The sequence below is a fragment of the Phyllobates terribilis genome, unplaced genomic scaffold, assembly GCF_046119375.1.
Source record: "Phyllobates terribilis strain yellow unplaced genomic scaffold, ASM4611937v1 Scaffold_2__4_contigs__length_985480577, whole genome shotgun sequence".
Taxonomy (NCBI): Eukaryota; Metazoa; Chordata; class Amphibia; order Anura; family Dendrobatidae; genus Phyllobates; species Phyllobates terribilis.
Genome location: NW_027362762.1, coordinates 884,402,590 through 884,420,696, shown reverse-complemented (window position 1 = coordinate 884,420,696; position 18,107 = coordinate 884,402,590). Strand labels below are relative to the sequence as shown.

Genomic DNA, 18,107 nt, shown 5'->3' with positions numbered 1-18,107 from the left:
GCTGGTCCTCAGGGCTCTAGCAAGAGTTCTGCTACATTTATTCCCAAATTCATAATTATGTCTTCTGCATTTAGCTAGGGCACACTTAGCCTTATGAGACAGAAGGGATGTCAACTCATCTCTTTTCTGAAAGAGAAGAATTTTTGTATTGTGATCAAGGAGGCCCTTATGTCAATTTTCGAGTGCACGAATGTTGGCCAGAAAATCATTGATTGTTGATGTTATGATCTGCAACGTAGGCTAGGGAAAGATGGGGAGAGCTGTCCCTACAGTAAGACTAAGCTGCGCCCCTACGTTGTAGCTGGCTACCTGTTCCTTGTGAACAGACCCGCCTTCGTCCTCGGCTAGTCTGAACGGAGACCTATAGAACTAAAGGAACTAAGGACTGGGACAAAAATGGGACACCTCCTAACAGAAGTTGTTGCAGAGCTAAAGATAAACTGACAAAAAGTACTAGAGGTCCCAGAGGACCTAGCAAACTAGAGATAGATAGGCACAAAAGCACCTGGCTAGAGAGACAGTCAAAACAACACTGAAGTCCAGCAAAGCCAGAAGGGTGGAGCTGGAATATATAGGCAGATGGTCACGTGACAGCAAAACACAAGATAGAAACAAAAACAAACAGGAGGGTTCTAACAGTACCCCCTCTTTTATGTGGATCCTTCGGATCCTCCAGGCCCAGGCCTATCCAGAAATCTCCTGTGGAAAGCTCTGACAAGTCTAGGGGCAGAGACATCCGCTCTTACCCAGGAGTTATCCTCGGGACCGAAACCTTTCCAAGCGATGAGATACTGCGACGAGATCTCCCTCTATGCCCTCTGGAATTCAGGAAACGAGAAATTTCATATTCGCTGTCTTCCACCACCGGAGGAACTGTGACAGTGGCATCCCTATACGATACATCAGCCTTTTTCAACAAGGAAACATGAAACACAGGATTAATCTTCCAGGAGGTGGGGACCTCCAACCTTATAGCAGACTGGTTAACCACCTGAAGCACCTTAAATGGCCCCACAAACTTCGGACCCAATTTTTTAGAGGGAATCCTCAACCGCAGATTCTTTGAGGACGACCAAACCATGTCACCCACAGTAAACAAAACCTCTTTACGTTTACTGTTAAAATACTTCTTGGACTTTTTGCTAGCCTCTTGAAGGTTACAACATACATTAGTCCAAACTCTCTCCAAATCACCGGAAAAATTCTCCTCCTCCGGCACCGCCGACCCCAATTTGGAGAACGAACCAAAAGACGGATGTCTCCCAGTACAACAAAAAAAAGGAGAACATCCAGCAGAGGAGGATGTATGGTTGTTAAGAGCAAATTCTGCGAGTGGCAGAAACTCCGACCACTCCTCTTGATTGTCTGCCACAAAACAATGCAAAAACTGTTCAACATCCTGGTTCTTTCTTTCTGTCTGTCCATTAGAGTCAGGATGATACCCAGACGAAAATGACAAATGGACTCCCAACCTGTCACAAAAAGCACGCCAAAAGCGAGCCACAAACTGAGGTCCCCTATCAGAAACAATGTCGGTGGGAACGCCATGGAGCCTGACAGTTTCCTTAACAAACGCCTTAGCGAGTGTCTTAGCGCAGGGTAGCTTAATGAATGGAACCAAATGACACATCTTGCTAAAACGGTCCACGACCACCCAGATGAAGGTGAAACCCTCGGACACAGGAAGGTCAGTAATAAAATCCATTGCCAGATGCATCCAAGGCACACTAGGAACCTCCAGAGGGTAAAGCAACCCCACAGCAGGGGTATGTAAAGCCTTTGACCTAGCACACACCGTACATTGACGCACCCACTTGATGACTTCCTTCTGCCACCCAGGCCACCAAAAACTGCGACTGATAAGTCTCTTAGTCTCAGAAATTCCTGGATGACCTGCCAACCGAGAGTCATGATACTCCACAAACAAATCTCTCCTAAAGGTTCTAGGCACGAACAACCTCCTATGGGGAGTGTTAGATGGGGCATCCTCTTGGGCTTTCAGAATCCCATCTTCCAAAACGGAGTCCAATGCTGCTACCACAACTCCTTCCTGTAAAATGCTCTCCTCCTCCTCGGTACCAACCATGGGAGAAAATCTGCGAGATAAAGCATCGGCTTTAACATTCTTAGTACCAGAGATATAAGTAACAGAAAAATTAAACCGAGAAAAAAAAAGTGCCAACCTAGCTTGACGGGCATTCAAGCGCTTGGCAGCATTCAGATAGATCAAATTCTTATGATCTGTGAAAACCTGAATAGGAAATTTAGCACCTTCCAAGAAATGACGCCAATGTTCAAATGCGAGTTTAATAGCCAGCAATTCCCGATTACCAACATCGTAATTAAGTTCGGTTTCTGAAAATTTTTTCGAAAAAAAAGCACAGGGATGTACTCCATCCTTGTTCTCCTGAGACAAAACTGCACCGACCCCCACCGAAGAAGCATCAACCTCGACCAAAAAAGGCTTGGTCTCATCAGACTGCATAAGGATAGGGGCAGAGCTGAACCTCTCCTTGAGATACACAAAAGCTTCAATGGCCTCAGTAGTCCACTGGACCGTATTCGCACCTTTCCTGGTGAGATCGGTCAGTGGCTTAACAATTATAGAAAAATTCTTAATGAATTTCCTGTAATAATTGGCGAAACCCAAAAATCTCTGTATCGATTTCAAACCAATAGGCCATTCCTGCACAGCCTGAACCTTCACCGGGTCCATCTCAAAGCCCTCGCTGGAGATAATGTAGCCCAAAAAACTAATTCTCTGCACAGCGAACTCACATTTCTCCAGCTTAGCAAAAAGTGAATTAACACTCAATAACTGCAACACTTCACGTACACTCTGCCAATGGGACTCCAGATCTGGTGAATAAATCAGAATGTCATCCAAATACACAACCACATTCTTACCAATCAAAGGTCTCAGGATGTCATTAATAAGGTTCTGAAAAAACGCGGGTGCATTGGTAAGACCAAAAGGCATCACCAGATTCTCAAAATGACTTACCGGAGTGTTAAAAGCAGTTTTCCATTCATCACCCTCCTTTATTCGTAACAAATTGTAAGCCCCCCGGAGATCAATTTTAGAGAACCACTTGGCCCCCACTAACTGGTTAAACAAGTTAGGAATTAACGGCAATGGGTAGGAATTGCGTACGGTAATCTTATTAATTTCACGAAAGTCCAGACATGGACGTAAACCCCCGTCCTTTTTTTTAACAATGAAAAATCCAACGGCCACAGGCAACTTAGAAGGTCTAATGTGACCAGCAGCCAAGCTCGTCTGTATGTATTCCTCCAAGGCCTTACTCTCAGGGATAGTCAGATTAAACAAGTGACTCTTGGGAAGAGTAGCTCCAGGAACAAACTCAATGGTGCAATCATAATCCCTATGAGAAGGTAAAACTTGCGACTCCTCCTCTGAAAATACCTTCCAAATATCCTGAATAGGTACAGGTAATTCCCCTTTTTTCACAGCCGCAATGCGACCATTACAACATTTCTCATAGCACTTAGGACTAGTGTAGAGCCACTCCCGTAGTGTTCGAGTTCGGTTCGGTCTGTCGAACACCCGTATGTTCGTCGAACTGTTCGTCGAACACCTTCAAACACTGTTAAAACCAATGGCAGGAAAACAAAAACACATGGAAACACATAGAAAACACATAGAAAACACTTCAAAGGTGTCCGAAAGCTGACAAACTGCTCAGAAGACACAACTAACACATGGAAAAGTGACAAGTACATATAGTCATGCGAAAAGAAAAGAGGTGGAGGAGTAAAAGGAGGGGGAGACACAGATATAGGCATGTCATGCCCTTCTAAAACCAAAAAGTGCGAAGCCGACACGGCCAGTCCGTTCCTGCCCGTGCGACCTCCGTGTTGCCGGGATTGTGCCAGAGCCGCGGTGAACCCTGACGGCCAGCCCCCCTCTCCCAATACTGGTGCCTGTCCGCTGGTGGGTCGAGCGAGCCCCCCTGTGGTGCAGGCAGGTATAATCTTTTAATTTAAATTGTCTCTCTAATTTGAATGAGTACACTTTAAATCCTTTTACAAGGATCTATTGGCGGGCAAGTCTCATGCCAGCAGCCGTGGTAATTCCAGCTCCAGTAGCATCCACTAAAGCTGCTGCAGTTAAAAAGCTTTTATAAGGATCGAGCTTGGCGGTCCACCGCAAGGCGTCCTACCGCCAGTACCAGCCCCTGTGCCTTGGGGTGCCTCCCCGATGCTCTTCACTGAGTGTCCCGGGGGCCCGAAGCATTTCCTTTGAAAAAATTAAGTGTCCAAACTACTGGTGGTGTAGCTTGCTTAACAGCTGGGATAATCCGCTGACTAGCAGACACTGCTACTAGGCCCAAAGTATTTCCTGGGCTAGATGCAGTTAAAATGGGAAAGAAAAAGGATGTGTCGGCTGCTGAGAAGCAACAAATTGTGGAGTGTTTAGGTCAAGGCATGACTACAATAAACATTGCCAAGACACTTCATCCTGATCATCACACAATTAAGAAGTATGTAGCTGATTCACAGTACACACGTGTGCGTGCTGATAAGGGAAAATTGAGGACTCTTTCCTACAGGCAATTACGTCAGGTTAAAAGAGCAGCGGCAAAAAAGCCTTGTCATAGCAGCAGACAAGTTTTTGAAGCTGCTGGTGCCTCCAACGTCCCCCGAACAACAAGATGCAGGGTCCTTCAGAGGTTTGCAGCTGTGCGTAAGCCCTCCTGTTGACCTCCCCTATCCACTGTACACAAGGAGAAACGGCTCCAGTGGGCCAAACAATACATGAAGACTGACTTCAAAACTGTTTTGTTCACTGATGAGTGCCGTGCAAAGCTCGATGGTCCAGATGGATGGAGTGGAGGATGGCTGGTTGATGGACACCCCATGCAAACATGGCTACGGCGCCAACAAGGAGGAGGTGGAGTAATGTTTTGGGCTGGAATCATGGGGAGAGAGATTGTCAGCCCCTTTAGGATCCCTGAAGGGGTAAAGATGAACTCCATAATGTATGTGGAGTTTCTCAAACAGCACTTCCTGCCATGGTTCAAGAAGAAGAACCGTGTATTCCGCAGCAAGATCATTTTCATGCATGATAATGCACCGTCTCATGCTGCAGATAACACATCTGCATCTCTGGCTGATATGGGCATAAAAGGGGACAAACTTATGGTGTGACCCCCATGCGCCCCTGACCTCAACCCTATTGACAACCTCTGGAGCATCATCAAAAGGAGTGTCTATGATGGCGGCAGGCAGTTCACATCTAAGCAACAGCTCTGGGAGGGTATTCTGTCCCCATGCAAAACAATTGAAGCAGAAACCATCCAAAACCTGACAAATTCAATGGACGAGAGAGTTCAGAAGCTCCTTTTGAACAAGAGGTCCTATGTGCAAATGTAACATCACCTAGAATAAAGTTTTGAGTTGAAAACTGTTTGATTTCAGTTTCTAATAACCTTCTAATGCTTATAATTTCAAAAATTACCATTTTTTTGTTCTTTATTAAAATGAAAAGGTTGATCGAAGAGTGTGGGGGATCTAAGAGTGTGTCAACCCAGTAGTCAGGAATATTTCGAATTCTGACAATCTGAGGGTCATGTTGCAGGTAGTGCAGCAAGAAGGCACTCATGTGTCTTGCGCATCTAGGAGCCCCAAAATTATTTTCCGGGCTAGATGCAGCTAAAAATTATTAGTAATTTTAAATCTGGTGGAGTTTAGTATAGATGGCCTAATAGAATCAGTACTGCAAACTGCTACAAGGCCCAAATTATTTTCCAGCCAAGATACAGATAAACATGATTAGTAATTTGAAAGCTTAAAACGGTTGGTGAGGTGATTTTAACAAATCATCAAGCTTTTACTCTCCCCAGGATGACACAGGGGTAGAAAAGTCCTTTCAGATCCATGATTTGTTCATCTTTATGAATGTGAGTCTGTCTACATTATCAGTGGAGAGCCCCGTGCGCTTATCTGTCAGCACACCACCAGCAGCGCTGAACACACGTTCAGACAGAACGCTGGCTGCGGGGCATGACAAGATCTCCAAGGCGTAAGTGGTGAGCTCCGGCCATTTATCCAGATTGGAAGCCCAAAAAGAGCAAGGGTCCAGTGACACAGTCATGGCTTCAATGTTTACTTGGAGATACTCCTGTACTATCGTCTCTAGGCGTTGACAATGTGTCAGACTTCTTGTATCCCGTGGCATTGCAAAGGATGGGCTAAAAAAGTGGTGAAATGATTCCGCAAAATTGATGTTACCAGCAGATACTGTGTTTCTGTTATGTTTTGAGTGCTGAACACTTGACGGTCCCACGGTTGGCAAGTTGGATCTGTGAGATTCACTACGTGCACCACTAGTGTTTTGTGGAAAAGCACATGTAAGATTCTGCAACAGTCTCTGCTGATACTCCTGCATGCGTGCATCTCTTTCTATGGCAGGAATCATTTCTGCAAATTAACTTTTGTACCGGGGATCTAACAGTGTGGCAACCCAGTAGTCAGGATTATTTCTAATTCTCACAATTCGAGGGTCATGTTGCAGGTAGTGCAGCAAGAAGGCACTCATGTGTTTTGCGCATCCAGGAGCACCAAGTCCTCTCCCCCCCAACCTCGCACAACAGAAATGTGATCAAGGTCTCCCTCATCTGATGAGTCTTCCATCAGTTCGTCCTCCACTTCTTCCTGGTGAAACCATCTCCCCCACCCTCACATGCCTGCCGCCTTGGTGCTGCCGACCGTCTGGACCTTGCAGATGTTAGCCCTTCCACATACAACTACTCCTCCTCTACTTCCTCCACCTCCTCTTGTGCCACCACCTAACTCCGAATTCTGTTTAACATGTGCTCCAGCATGTAAATCACCGGAATAGTCATGCTGATAATGGCATCGTCAGCACTAAACATCTTCATCGCCATTTCAAAACTGTGCAGAAGGGTGCATAGGTCCCTGATCTGAGACCACTCCTCCAGCGTGATTTGCCCCACCTCTGTATCTCGTTGGCCCAGGCTATACGTCAGAACGTATTGCACCAGGGCTTGTTGGTGCTGCCACAGTCGCTGCAACATGTGCAGAGTTGAATTCCACCGGGTAGGCACGTTGCATTTTAGCCGGTGAAGTGGCAGGCCCAACGACTAATGTAGAGATGTAAGTCGCTGAGCTGCGGGATGCGAACGGCGGAAGAGAGCACACAGCGACCGTGCCCTCTGCAGAAGGCCATCTAGTCCGGGATAGTGGGCTAAAAATTGCTGGACAACCAGGTTCAACACGTGAGCCATACAATGCACGTGTGTGACATTGCCCCAGCGAAGGGCCGCACCCAGGTTTGCAGCATTGTCGCACACGGCCTTCCCTGGTTTCAGGTCCAGTGGAGACAACCATTCATGAAACTGGTTCTCCAGAGCTGACCACAACTCCTCAGCTGTGTGACTCACATTTCCCAGACATTTCAAAGTAAAACTGCCTGATGACATTGAGCCCTGCTGCCAGCATAGTAAGAAGGTGTGCAGGAATCCTTCTGCGCAGTTGGAAAGCTTGTGGCATTACCAGACAGGCTTTGGGTGCAGGTGGAGGACCGAGAGGAGGTTGAGGAGGCAGAAGCAGTGGAGGAACTTCGAGATAAAGAGGATTGACACACAACTTGTGGGGACGGCAAGACTTGGACAGCAGCCCCTTGTCCTGCTGTCACCATAGTTACCCAATGCCCAGACTTGTCCAAGTGTCTGTGGTGAAATGCACCCTGTCACACACAGAGTTTCTCAAAGAAGCGGAGATATTGTGTGCGACATGCTGGTGAAGCGCAGGCACACCTTTCTTTAACTGGGCATCTGGTACTGGGGCACTACGACGGACATAAGGTCTCGAAAATCCTCTGTGTCCACCAGGCGGAAAGGCAGCATTTCTGTAGCCAAGAGCTTGCAGATGGTGAAATTCAACCTCTTAGCTTTCTCATGGCTAGGAGGAAATGGTCTTTTACTTGTCCAAATCTGAGGGACCGAGGGCTTGCTGTTGTGCTTAGAAAGGGGTTGAGAAGGGTGTCCCCGGCAAACTGCCGGTCTGTGAGGAAGATGCAGGCGGACATGTTAGGTTTCCTTGATCCAAAGGTGGTGCTATCGATGTCGGACAGCGCTGAACACCAGCTGGTGTTTCCACCACCAAAGAAAATGATGACCTGCCAATCACGATGGCTGTTGCGGGTAAAGAGGTGGCAGGTCTGCGTCCCAAAACAGGTGTGACTGCTGTCCCCCAAGTCACAGAGGATGAGTAGGCCGCGGATGCACAAGATGTGGCAGACGGCGGTTGGCCCGGCCGGCTAGGCCGCATTGTAGCACAGTGAACTTCCCACTGCAACTTATGCTTCATATCCATGTGCCGGTTCATGCATGAACTACTCAAACTATGTATTTTTTGGCCTCTACTTAGCTTTTGCTGACAAATGTTACAGATAACACGAGTTGGGTCATCTTTATCGATCTGAAAAAATGCCCAAGCTATGCAAGGCTTAGCACCCCTGCGACCTGAATAGCCACCACGACTTGTGGTCAGAGGCAGAGTTGTGTTTGAGGATGCAGTTGTTGACGTGCTTCCAGTACTCCATCTCTGTCCAGGAAGGCGCAACCTGACCTCGTCGTCACTAGCATCCTCCTCCACCTCCTCTGCTGACCTCATCGACTGGCTGACTGTGGGTTGACAGTAAGTGGGATCTCCAACCTCGTCATCATCAACCTGTGTGTTATCACACCCGTCGTCCTCAGAGCCAACCTCTTCCTGCCCTGACAAAAAACTCAAGTTGTCGCTCCAATCAGGTATTTGAGTCTCATCATTGTCTTCCTCATTGTCTCCACCAACAGGAGACAAAATTAGTTTGAATTTGCAACCAGGTGGAGGTTAGTATAGATAGACTAATAGAACAAGTCTCACACACTGCTACAAGCCCAAATATTTTGTCAGAGCTAGATGCAGATAAAAATTATTTTGAATTTGCAACCTGGTAGAGGTTAGTATAGATGGACTAATAGAAGAAGTCCCACACACTGCTACAAGCCCAAATATTTTTTCAGAGCTTGATGCAGATAAAAATTATTTTGAATATGCAACCTGGTGGAGGTTAGTATAGATAGACTAATAGAACAAGTCCCACACACTGCTACAAGCCCAAATATTTTTTCAGAGCTAGATGCAGATAAAAATTATTTTGAATTTTCAACCTGATGGAGGTTAGTATAGATGGACAAATAGAACAAGTCCCACACACTGATACAAGCATAAATATTTTTTCAGAGCTAGATGCAGATAAAAATTATTTTGAATTTGCAACCTGGTGGAGGTTAGTATAGATGGACTAATAGAATGATGCTATGCCCACAAGGTTTTACTTGGCTAGGTGCAGTAAAAAAATTAGTATTCTATACACAGGTGGTGTAGCTTGCAACACAGATAGGCTACTCCTCTGACTAACACACACTGCAAGAGGCCAAAAAGGATTTGCTTAGCTAGATTTAGCCAAATGCTGTGAAAAAAACTTGCATAGCACTGGCACAGACCTGCCTGGCAAAAAGTGATAGGAAGTGATGTAACCTAGCCCTCAAAAGGACTGCAATTACAATTAGTCCCTACTCCCAACCTATCTATTTAAGAGCACAGACCTGACTGATAAAAGTCATAGGAAATGATGTAACCTAGTCCTCAAAAGGACTGCAATCTCAACTATTCCCTACTCCCAAGCTATCTGTAGATTTGTGCAAAAATTGGCTTGAAATTAACACTCAAAGTATAGCGCACACAGCAACAGCGGTGCCGTCTAACACGCAGCGGCAGCAGTGAGAAAATGGTGGCGACGGGGAAAATGGCTTGGTCTTATAGGGCAAGGATATGTGACATACACTGCCAATGACACATGCCCTTGCTTGTGTGAAAAAAAGCACTTCGCTCCGTGTGTGCGCTGCTGATAGGTTGACAGATTGCACCTCCCCACTGTAAATGCGGGAAAGAGAAAAAAAAATGGAGATCTTCATTATTTCTGCAGAGACCCATCCCCTGCCCCTCCCCCTGCCCCGCTGTACACTCAAACTGCGTATTAACATTAATTTTCAGCATTACTGAGAAAAAATCCAGTTATGGTTTTGGTACATGAATAGTTATCGAATATAACCTCGAACAACCGAATTTTTTTCAAATCGTTCGGTTCGTCGAACGGCTCGAACACCGCCCGAAACAGCTCGAATTTGAGATTGGCGAACAGTTCGAGTCGAATACCGCTCATCTCTACTTAGGACTCCAAGACTTAATCTCATTAGTTGACCAGTCCAGTAAAGGATTGTGCAGTTTTAACCAAGGCAAACCTAAAATGACTGGAGATGGTAAATTATTTAATACCACCAAGTCCAAAATTTCTTGGTGAATTCCATTGATAGTGAGGGGAAATGCCGCAACCTTGTGAGTAATACATTTCAAATGAGTGTTATGAATTGCAATCACAGAAATAGGTGATGACAAAGGTTTGGATTCCAGTTTAAGTTTTTCCAAAAACCCCTTATCAATCACATTAAGTGTTGAACCACAATCCACAAATACCCGAAATTCAATCAAATCTTCCTGCAATGAGGTACTCCCTGAAAGAAATACTCCCTTAGAGCTCAAACAAGCAATACGGGCGTAACTGACCTTTTTTTTTTCTTTACTTAAACAAAGCTCAAAGTTCTTAATCAAATGGTCAGTTTTACCACAATAAAAACACAATCCCTTGGAAAACCTGCGATCTCTTTCCTAAGAGCGGAGTGACATCGCCTCAACCTCCATCGGCTCTCCGCCGTTCAAGCAGACCCTCTGGGGACTAGAAGTTGCCATTGCGGGAATTTTTTCATCATTAACCCTGGCACGCAGTCTCCTGTCCACACGTATAGCTAATTGCATGGCTTCCTGCAAGGTCTCAGGTGCAGGGAATGCAATAAGCAGATCCTTAACCCTTTCACTTAGACTAGCAAGAAAAAAACATTTGAACGCCGAATCATTCCATTTCACTTCTGAGGACCACCTTCTGGAGTGTGTACAATAATTTTCAACATTACCTGACCCCTTATTCAAACGCCTCAGTTCTGTCTCAGCAGATGAGACTCGATCAGGATTGTCATACAATAGCCCCACAGCAGAAAAAAAATCCTCCACTGACCTAAAACACGGATCATTAGGTTGGAGAGAAAAGGCCCACCCCTGTGGTTCCTTGCGCAAAAGTGACATGATAAACCCAATGCGCTGTGATTCATTCCAAGAGGACCTTGGTCTCAAGTGAAAATATAATAAACAAGCATTTTTAAAGGAAAAAAAATCTTGTTGTTTACCATAAAAAATATCAGGCAGTCCTACCTTGGGTTCCACAAAATGCACTCCAGAGCAGCTACTCACGCCTCCAGAGGCAATCCCTGCAGGCGTTGAGCTAAATCTTGAACTGAAACCATACTGTTCCCCGGATTTCTTTCCTTAAAGTTTTTGTTTGGGCTGAACTTACTGTTATGATCTGCAACATAGGCTAGGGAAACATGGGGAGAGTTGTCCCTACAGTAAGACTAAGCTGAGCCCCTACGTTGTAGTGGGCTACCTGTTCCTTGTGAACAGACCCGCCTTCGTCCTCGGCTAGTCTGAACGGAGACCTATAGAACTAAAGGAACTAAGGACTGTGACAAAAATGGGACACCTCCTAACAGAAGTTGTTGCAGAGCAAAAGATAAACTGACAAAAAGTACTACAGGTCCCAGAGGACCAAGCAAACTAGAGATAGATAGGCACAAAAGCACCTGGCTAGAGAGACAGTCGAAACAACACTGAAGTCCAGCAAAGCCAGAAGGGCGGAGCTGGAATATATAGGCAGATGGTCACGTGACCGCAAAACACAAGATAGAAACAAAAACAAACAGGAGGGTTCTAACAGTTGAAGCTCGCTTTCTTTTTATACGCAACCCGTGTTTGATAAAGAGCCCCCTGACCACACATTTATGCGCTTTCCAGATTATGTTGGGGGACATTCCCTCAGTAGAATTAGTGGCAAAATAATCCATTAAGGTATTCTGGATTTCTTGAATAGTAATCTGATCATTTAATAGTGACACATTTAATATCTATTGCCCATATCTGGGAATAAAATTAGATAGTGAGAGAGTGAGAATAACCAATGCATGGTCTGAGGAAGATATACTGTCAATTGAGACATCTATAAGAGTGAAGGTCACTGTGTTTGATAAAGAAATAATCTAAACGCGAGTATGTATCATGTACCGATGAGTAATATGTGTAGTCTCTGTCAGATGGATGTAGAAGATGACAGATATCGATCAATTGGTGTTCATGGAACCCCCTTTTGATGCGTTGCAGAACAGTTTGAGGCATAAATGATTTCCCCTTCGAAATATCAATTGAGGGTTCCAGGGAAACATTAAAATCCCCCCCTAGCACTAACGTACCCTCCTTAAACTCCTCCAACAAGTCAAGATAACGCAGAAGAGAAGGACATTAACCAGAATTAAAAAAAATAGTTTATAAGTCTCTTTCATGTGAACTATTCCCAGTCTTAAATGGAATATGTCACCCCCCCTGGGCAATATCAGACCTCTACTATGGGCGTACAGGTTATAGAAAAGTAAATATACACTACTCAAAAAAATAAAGGGAGCACTCAAATAACACATCCTAGATCTGAATGAATGAAATATTCTCATTGAATACTTTGTTCTGTACAAAGTTGAATGTGCTGACAACAAAATCACACAAAAATCATCAATGGAAATCAAATTTATTAACCAATAGAGGCCTGGATTTGGAGTCACCCCAAAAATTAAAGTGGAAAAACACACTACAGGCTGATCCAACTTTGATGTAATGTCCTTAAAACAAGTCAAAATGAGGCTCAGTATTGTGTGTGGCCTCCACGTGCCTGTATGACCTCCCTACAATGCCTGGGCATGCTCTTGATGAGGTTGCGGATGGTCTCCTGTGTGATCTCCTCCCAGACCTGGACTAAAGTATCCGCCAACTCCTGGATAGTCTGAGGTGCAACGTGACGTTGTTGGATGGAGCGAGACATGATGTCCCAGATGTGCTCAATCGGATTCAGGTCTGGGGAACGGGCGGGCCAGTCCATAGCTTCAATGCCTTCATCTTGCAGGAACTGCTGACACACTCCAGCCACATGAGGTCAGGCATTGTCCTGCATTAGGAGGAAACCAGGGCCAACTGCACCAGCATACGGTCTGATCAGGGGTCTGAGGATCTCATCTCGGTACCTAATGGCAGTCAGGCTACCTCTGGCGAGCACATGGAGGGCTGTGCGGCCCTCCAAATAAATGCCACCCCACACTGTTACTAACCCACTGCTAAACTGGTCATGCTGAAGGATGCTGCATGCTCTCCACAGGTGATGAGAGCGCGAGGACGGGGGCCTAACCTGGGGGCCCCTCAGCGTGGGAACGGCGACGATCGCGCGGCCGGCTCCGCACATCCTCCGGCGGTCCGGGCTGCAGGGAGATTAGCTTCAGCAGCGAGCGGTCAGGATCCGGCCGGTTCTGCCCACAATGTTGGCTCCGCCCACAATGCAGCCCCTGGGGCCGTCAATCAGTGATCTATATGGGCAGCAGGTGGCTGGCTCTGCTGATGGGGGGACAAGCTGCGGCAGACACACAGAGGTGGCATCAGCATACGGGCAGCACAGTGCTGGCCCAGCCCCCTTATCTGACATAACGGCCGTTCATGACATAATGGCCGCAGCCATTGGTCGGCTCACTCCCCGCAAGGTGTGGGGTCAGGACCGGAGAGGTTAGCGGGGCAGCAAGCTGCTGGCCCTTCAGGTCTCCCTCTCACGACACACTGTGGCTAACATGGATCGGATGGAGGTCGTCAGCATCAGGATTCAGGTCGTCAGCCAGGTGAGTCATTGCTAAGTTTTCCTTTCAGGCCCCCATTACCTTCTTTGGCATTTAACAGTCAGGACATTTCTGGGGGGGGTTGGCGGGGGTATTAGTATGCTGATGCAGGGTTTAAGAGATTTAGCTTTACTACTGGGGACGGGGACGAATGCGTCGCAGGGCATAGTGTCGCCTAACCCTGTGTGGCTGAGTAATTCTCAGTCGGCCCATTTGGGACATAACGGGATGGGCTGCAGTATCATGGAGTTTTTGAGGGGATCTAATATAGTAGGTGCAGGGGAAGGAAATTTGTCAACGAGTGAATCTAGCATGGGGGTATCGGGTACAACACAGGCTGTGCGGGGCGAGGGCGACAAGGATAAAGATGACAATTTAAGGCTAGACGATATGGCAATAGGGGAAGTACATGTTTGTTTTGAGGGGCCTTTGAGGGGCACATTTGAAGCCCGAGGTGAGGGAAAAAATATGGAAGGGTGAATATGTAGAAATATTCTCGTTACTTCCATTGGAACGTTTTCACCTAGACAGGGCTAGAAAGGATGATTCCAAAAAAGAGGATGAAGAAAAACGAAAGTACCGTCTGATACCACGGACCTTTATGAACTGGTTACAAGTGTATGCAATACTAGCCAGTGTTATAGGTGAAAACGCTCCAGAAAATTGTTTGGGGCTTTTTTGTTACATGGATGCAATCGGGGAGGCATATAGGGTGTATGGGGGCCAAGGGTGGCTACGTTATGACGAACAATTTCATCAGAGGAAATCGGTGCAATCCAGTATTCGTTGGGACCATAAGGATATTGCCTTATGGCTGAAGGTAACGGCGCCGAGTAGGAGTGGGCAATCTAATCAGTCGTTTCTCGGGAGCAGTGGTGGTCTCGGCCAGACGGGACACTCGGCTGTTCAAAAAGGGTTATGTTTCCTCTTCAATGAAGGATCTTGTAAATTCGGAAATTAATGTAAATTTAAACATGACTGCTCCTCATGCAGTGGCAGCCATAGCACATCCAAATGTTTCAGAGGGGGAAAGTTCAGAAGCAACGAGGGTAGTGAAAAGAGGGGTGACACCGGTGCGGTTGGCAGAGATGCAGCTATTCCTAAGTAGATACCCGGACAGGGCGGCGGCCTCGCTAATAGAAGAAGGGTTTGAAGTTGGTTTTAGGATACTGTTTATTGATAGCGAAGTTCAATTTGATGCAAAAAATGTAAAATCCGTGTTACAGTTTCTGGAGGTGGTTGCGGAAAAATTGGCAAAAGAGGTAGCTTTAGGGAGAATGGCTGGTCCTTTTGTTTCAAAGCCCATAAAAAATTTGCGCGTGTCTCCATTAGGCATCGTCCCAAAAAAGGAACTGGGTAAATACAGGCTAATTCATCACCTCTCTCTTCCAAAGGGCACATCGGTGAATGATGGTATTGATCCGGATTTGTGTTCGGTGAGTTATACTTCCTCCGACATGGCAGATAGTTGGGACCGGTTTTTTGGTAGAGGGGCATTATTGGCAAAGACTGACATAGAGGTGGCTTTTAGACTGCTACCAGTAAACCCGGAAGCATGCACCTATCGTGTTGCTCTTGGAACGGCAGCTTTTTTGTAGACCAGTGTCTCCCAATGGGTTGCTCGCTGTCCTGTGCGTACTTTGAAACTTTTAGCACCTTTCTCGATTGGGTTATTAGGGATGTTTCTGGACTAAATTCCTGCATCCATTATTTGGATGATTTTTTGTATGTTGGTCCTGCTAATTCTCCAGTCTGTTCTGTGTTGTTGCATACAATGGAGAGCGTGGCTAAGAAGTTTGGAGTACCTTTGGCAGTTGAAAAGACCGTGGGTCCGGTAATGTCTTTGAGTTTTCTCGGGATTTTAATTGACACAGTCAAAATGGAGTGTAGGCTACCTGTTGATAAGGTAGTTGATTTGTTGGAAGAGGTATCCAGAGTTAGAAAGCTGCATAAAATTACATTGCGTGAATTACAGTCTCTTCTCGGGAAATTTAATTTTGCGTGCCGTATTATGCCAATGGGCAGGGCATTTTGTAGGTGTTTGTCATTAGCGACTGCAGGAGTAAATTCACCTCATCACTTCATTAGGTTGCGTAAGGAGTTGCTGGATGACTTGGGTGTTTGGGCTCGGTTTTTGGAGCTATAACGGCAAGTCAGTTTGGATTGCTTCGGTGGTGAATGCCAATGAATTGGAATTGTTCATGGATGTGTCGGGACAGCGTGGTTTTGCCATCTGTTTCCGAAGCAGTTGGATTGAGGAAAAATGGCCAGCGACATGGCATGACTGGAACCTGTTGTGTAATCATACATTGATCAACCTTTTCCCCATCGTGGTCTCTTTAGCTCTTTGGGGAGAGTATTTTCAGAATAAAAAAATCTGTTTTTCCTGCGAGAACCCAGGGGTAGTGTCTGCTGTCAATTCTCTGTTGGCCGCATCGCCATTGGTGAAAGTTTTGCAAAGGCTGGTGCTAATGAGTTTATCGTTGAGCATTTGGAGGGTGGTGGATTCAGGTTGGTTCCTTTAAATCCGATCGTCAATTCTATTTCTCATTCGCAGTGGGATCAGTTCCGGTTGCTGGCACCTCAGGCGTCATCGACAGGTTTGGTATGCCCTCCAGAACTATGGAATCTTCCTTTCAAGCTGTAAGGAATCTGATCGGTCAATCATTATCTACGAGGACCTGGTCATCATATGAGGTCGCTTGGCAGTTGTGGGAGGAATGGAAATTTGCTATAGGTGACCCTTTAGAGAGTGACAGCCTATTATTATTATTGGTTGGTCATTGCTGGGAGGAAGGTTGGTCAATGCCAAAAATAAATAATTTCATGGCAGGTTTGGCCTTTGGCTTTAAAATAAGGGGTCTTCCGAACGTAGCATAAGCAATATTGGTTCGCCAAGCACTAAAAGGTTGGCGGAAGGGTTGGAAGGTGAGAGATTGGAGGCGGCCCATATCATATGGATTATTGTTAACACTGGGGCAGCTTCTCGCGTCAATATGTAAGTCCCCATGGGAGATCAGACTATTTCGGCTAGCCTTTTCTCTGGCTTTTTTCGGGGCCTTACGCTTGGGTGAGTTAGTTAGCCCATCAAGATTCGTCAGTGGGGGTCTCTCATAAGAGGAGGTGAATTTTTATTTAGATAGAATAGAGGTATTCATTCGGTTTTCAAAGACAGATCAATTCAAGAAAGGGTGTAAAGTGGTAATGTTCACAGTGGCGGGGTCCGACATGTGTCCGGTACGCTGTGTGAGAGAATTTGGCTTGGGTCCAGGGGTTACAAATTACCATTGTTGGTTCATGAGGATGGCTCCTTTTTATCTCGCTACCAGTTTTTAGCAGTGCTAAAAAAGTGTCCTGAGGCTGGCGGTATCTCGCCAAAAGAGTATAGCGGTCACTCTTTAAGGATTGGGGTAGCCACTGAGGCAGCCAGGAGGGGGCTGGGTGGCGAGCTAGTCAAGAAGATCGGACGCTGGGAATCCATACGGTTTAGGTCTTATATATGCCCGGCTTGATTGTAATCAAGAGAATGTTCCGAGTTCTTGTTAGATGTTACCGTTTCTTAGATTTGCATTATGTTTGACTTCACAGATGAAGGTCCCCGGCTCGTATGGATCATGGGCCATTCTTTTGTCTTCTGGGCTGCACTATGGGCAGCGGTGAGCCCGGCCGGTCGTCAGTTAGGATTCTTGGATGACGAAGCCATTCTACGGTGGATTGGGAAACGGGGAATGGTGTGGCAGCAACTCCTGGCTGAATTCCATCACTTTGTGAGGCTTGATCGGGTCCCTGATTTGCTGGTGCTACATTTAGGGGTCAATGACCTGAGTTAGAGGTCTTGTAGGGAACTCATAAAGAATATCAAATTTGATATACTGAGATTGTGGGCAATGTTTCCAAAGGTTTTGGTAATTTGGTCCGACATTGTTCCACGACAAGTCTGGCGAGGAGCCCGATCAAATGAGGCCGGATAAAAGTAAATAGGGCGGTGACGCGTTTCATGGTAAGAAATGGGGCTTTGGCCATACGCCATATAGAACTTGAGTCTGGAGAAGGGGAATTTTGGAGGAGGGATGGGGTGCACTTAAACGCACTCGGTATGGATATGTGGTGCCTGGAAATTCAGGAGGGTATAGAAAAAGGTTTAAGAGTATAGAGGGACACAAATATTTGAGGTGTCAGAATATTTGTGCTCATGGCATGGGGGGG

General features: G+C 46.1%; 1 pseudogene; it reads left to right on the top strand.

Moving 5' to 3' along the window:
* The window catches only part of LOC141248086 (uncharacterized), a 64,800-nt pseudogene extending 47,387 nt beyond the window's left edge, over nucleotides 1-17,413 (top strand).
* Nucleotides 17,414-18,107: the final 694 nt, after the last annotated feature.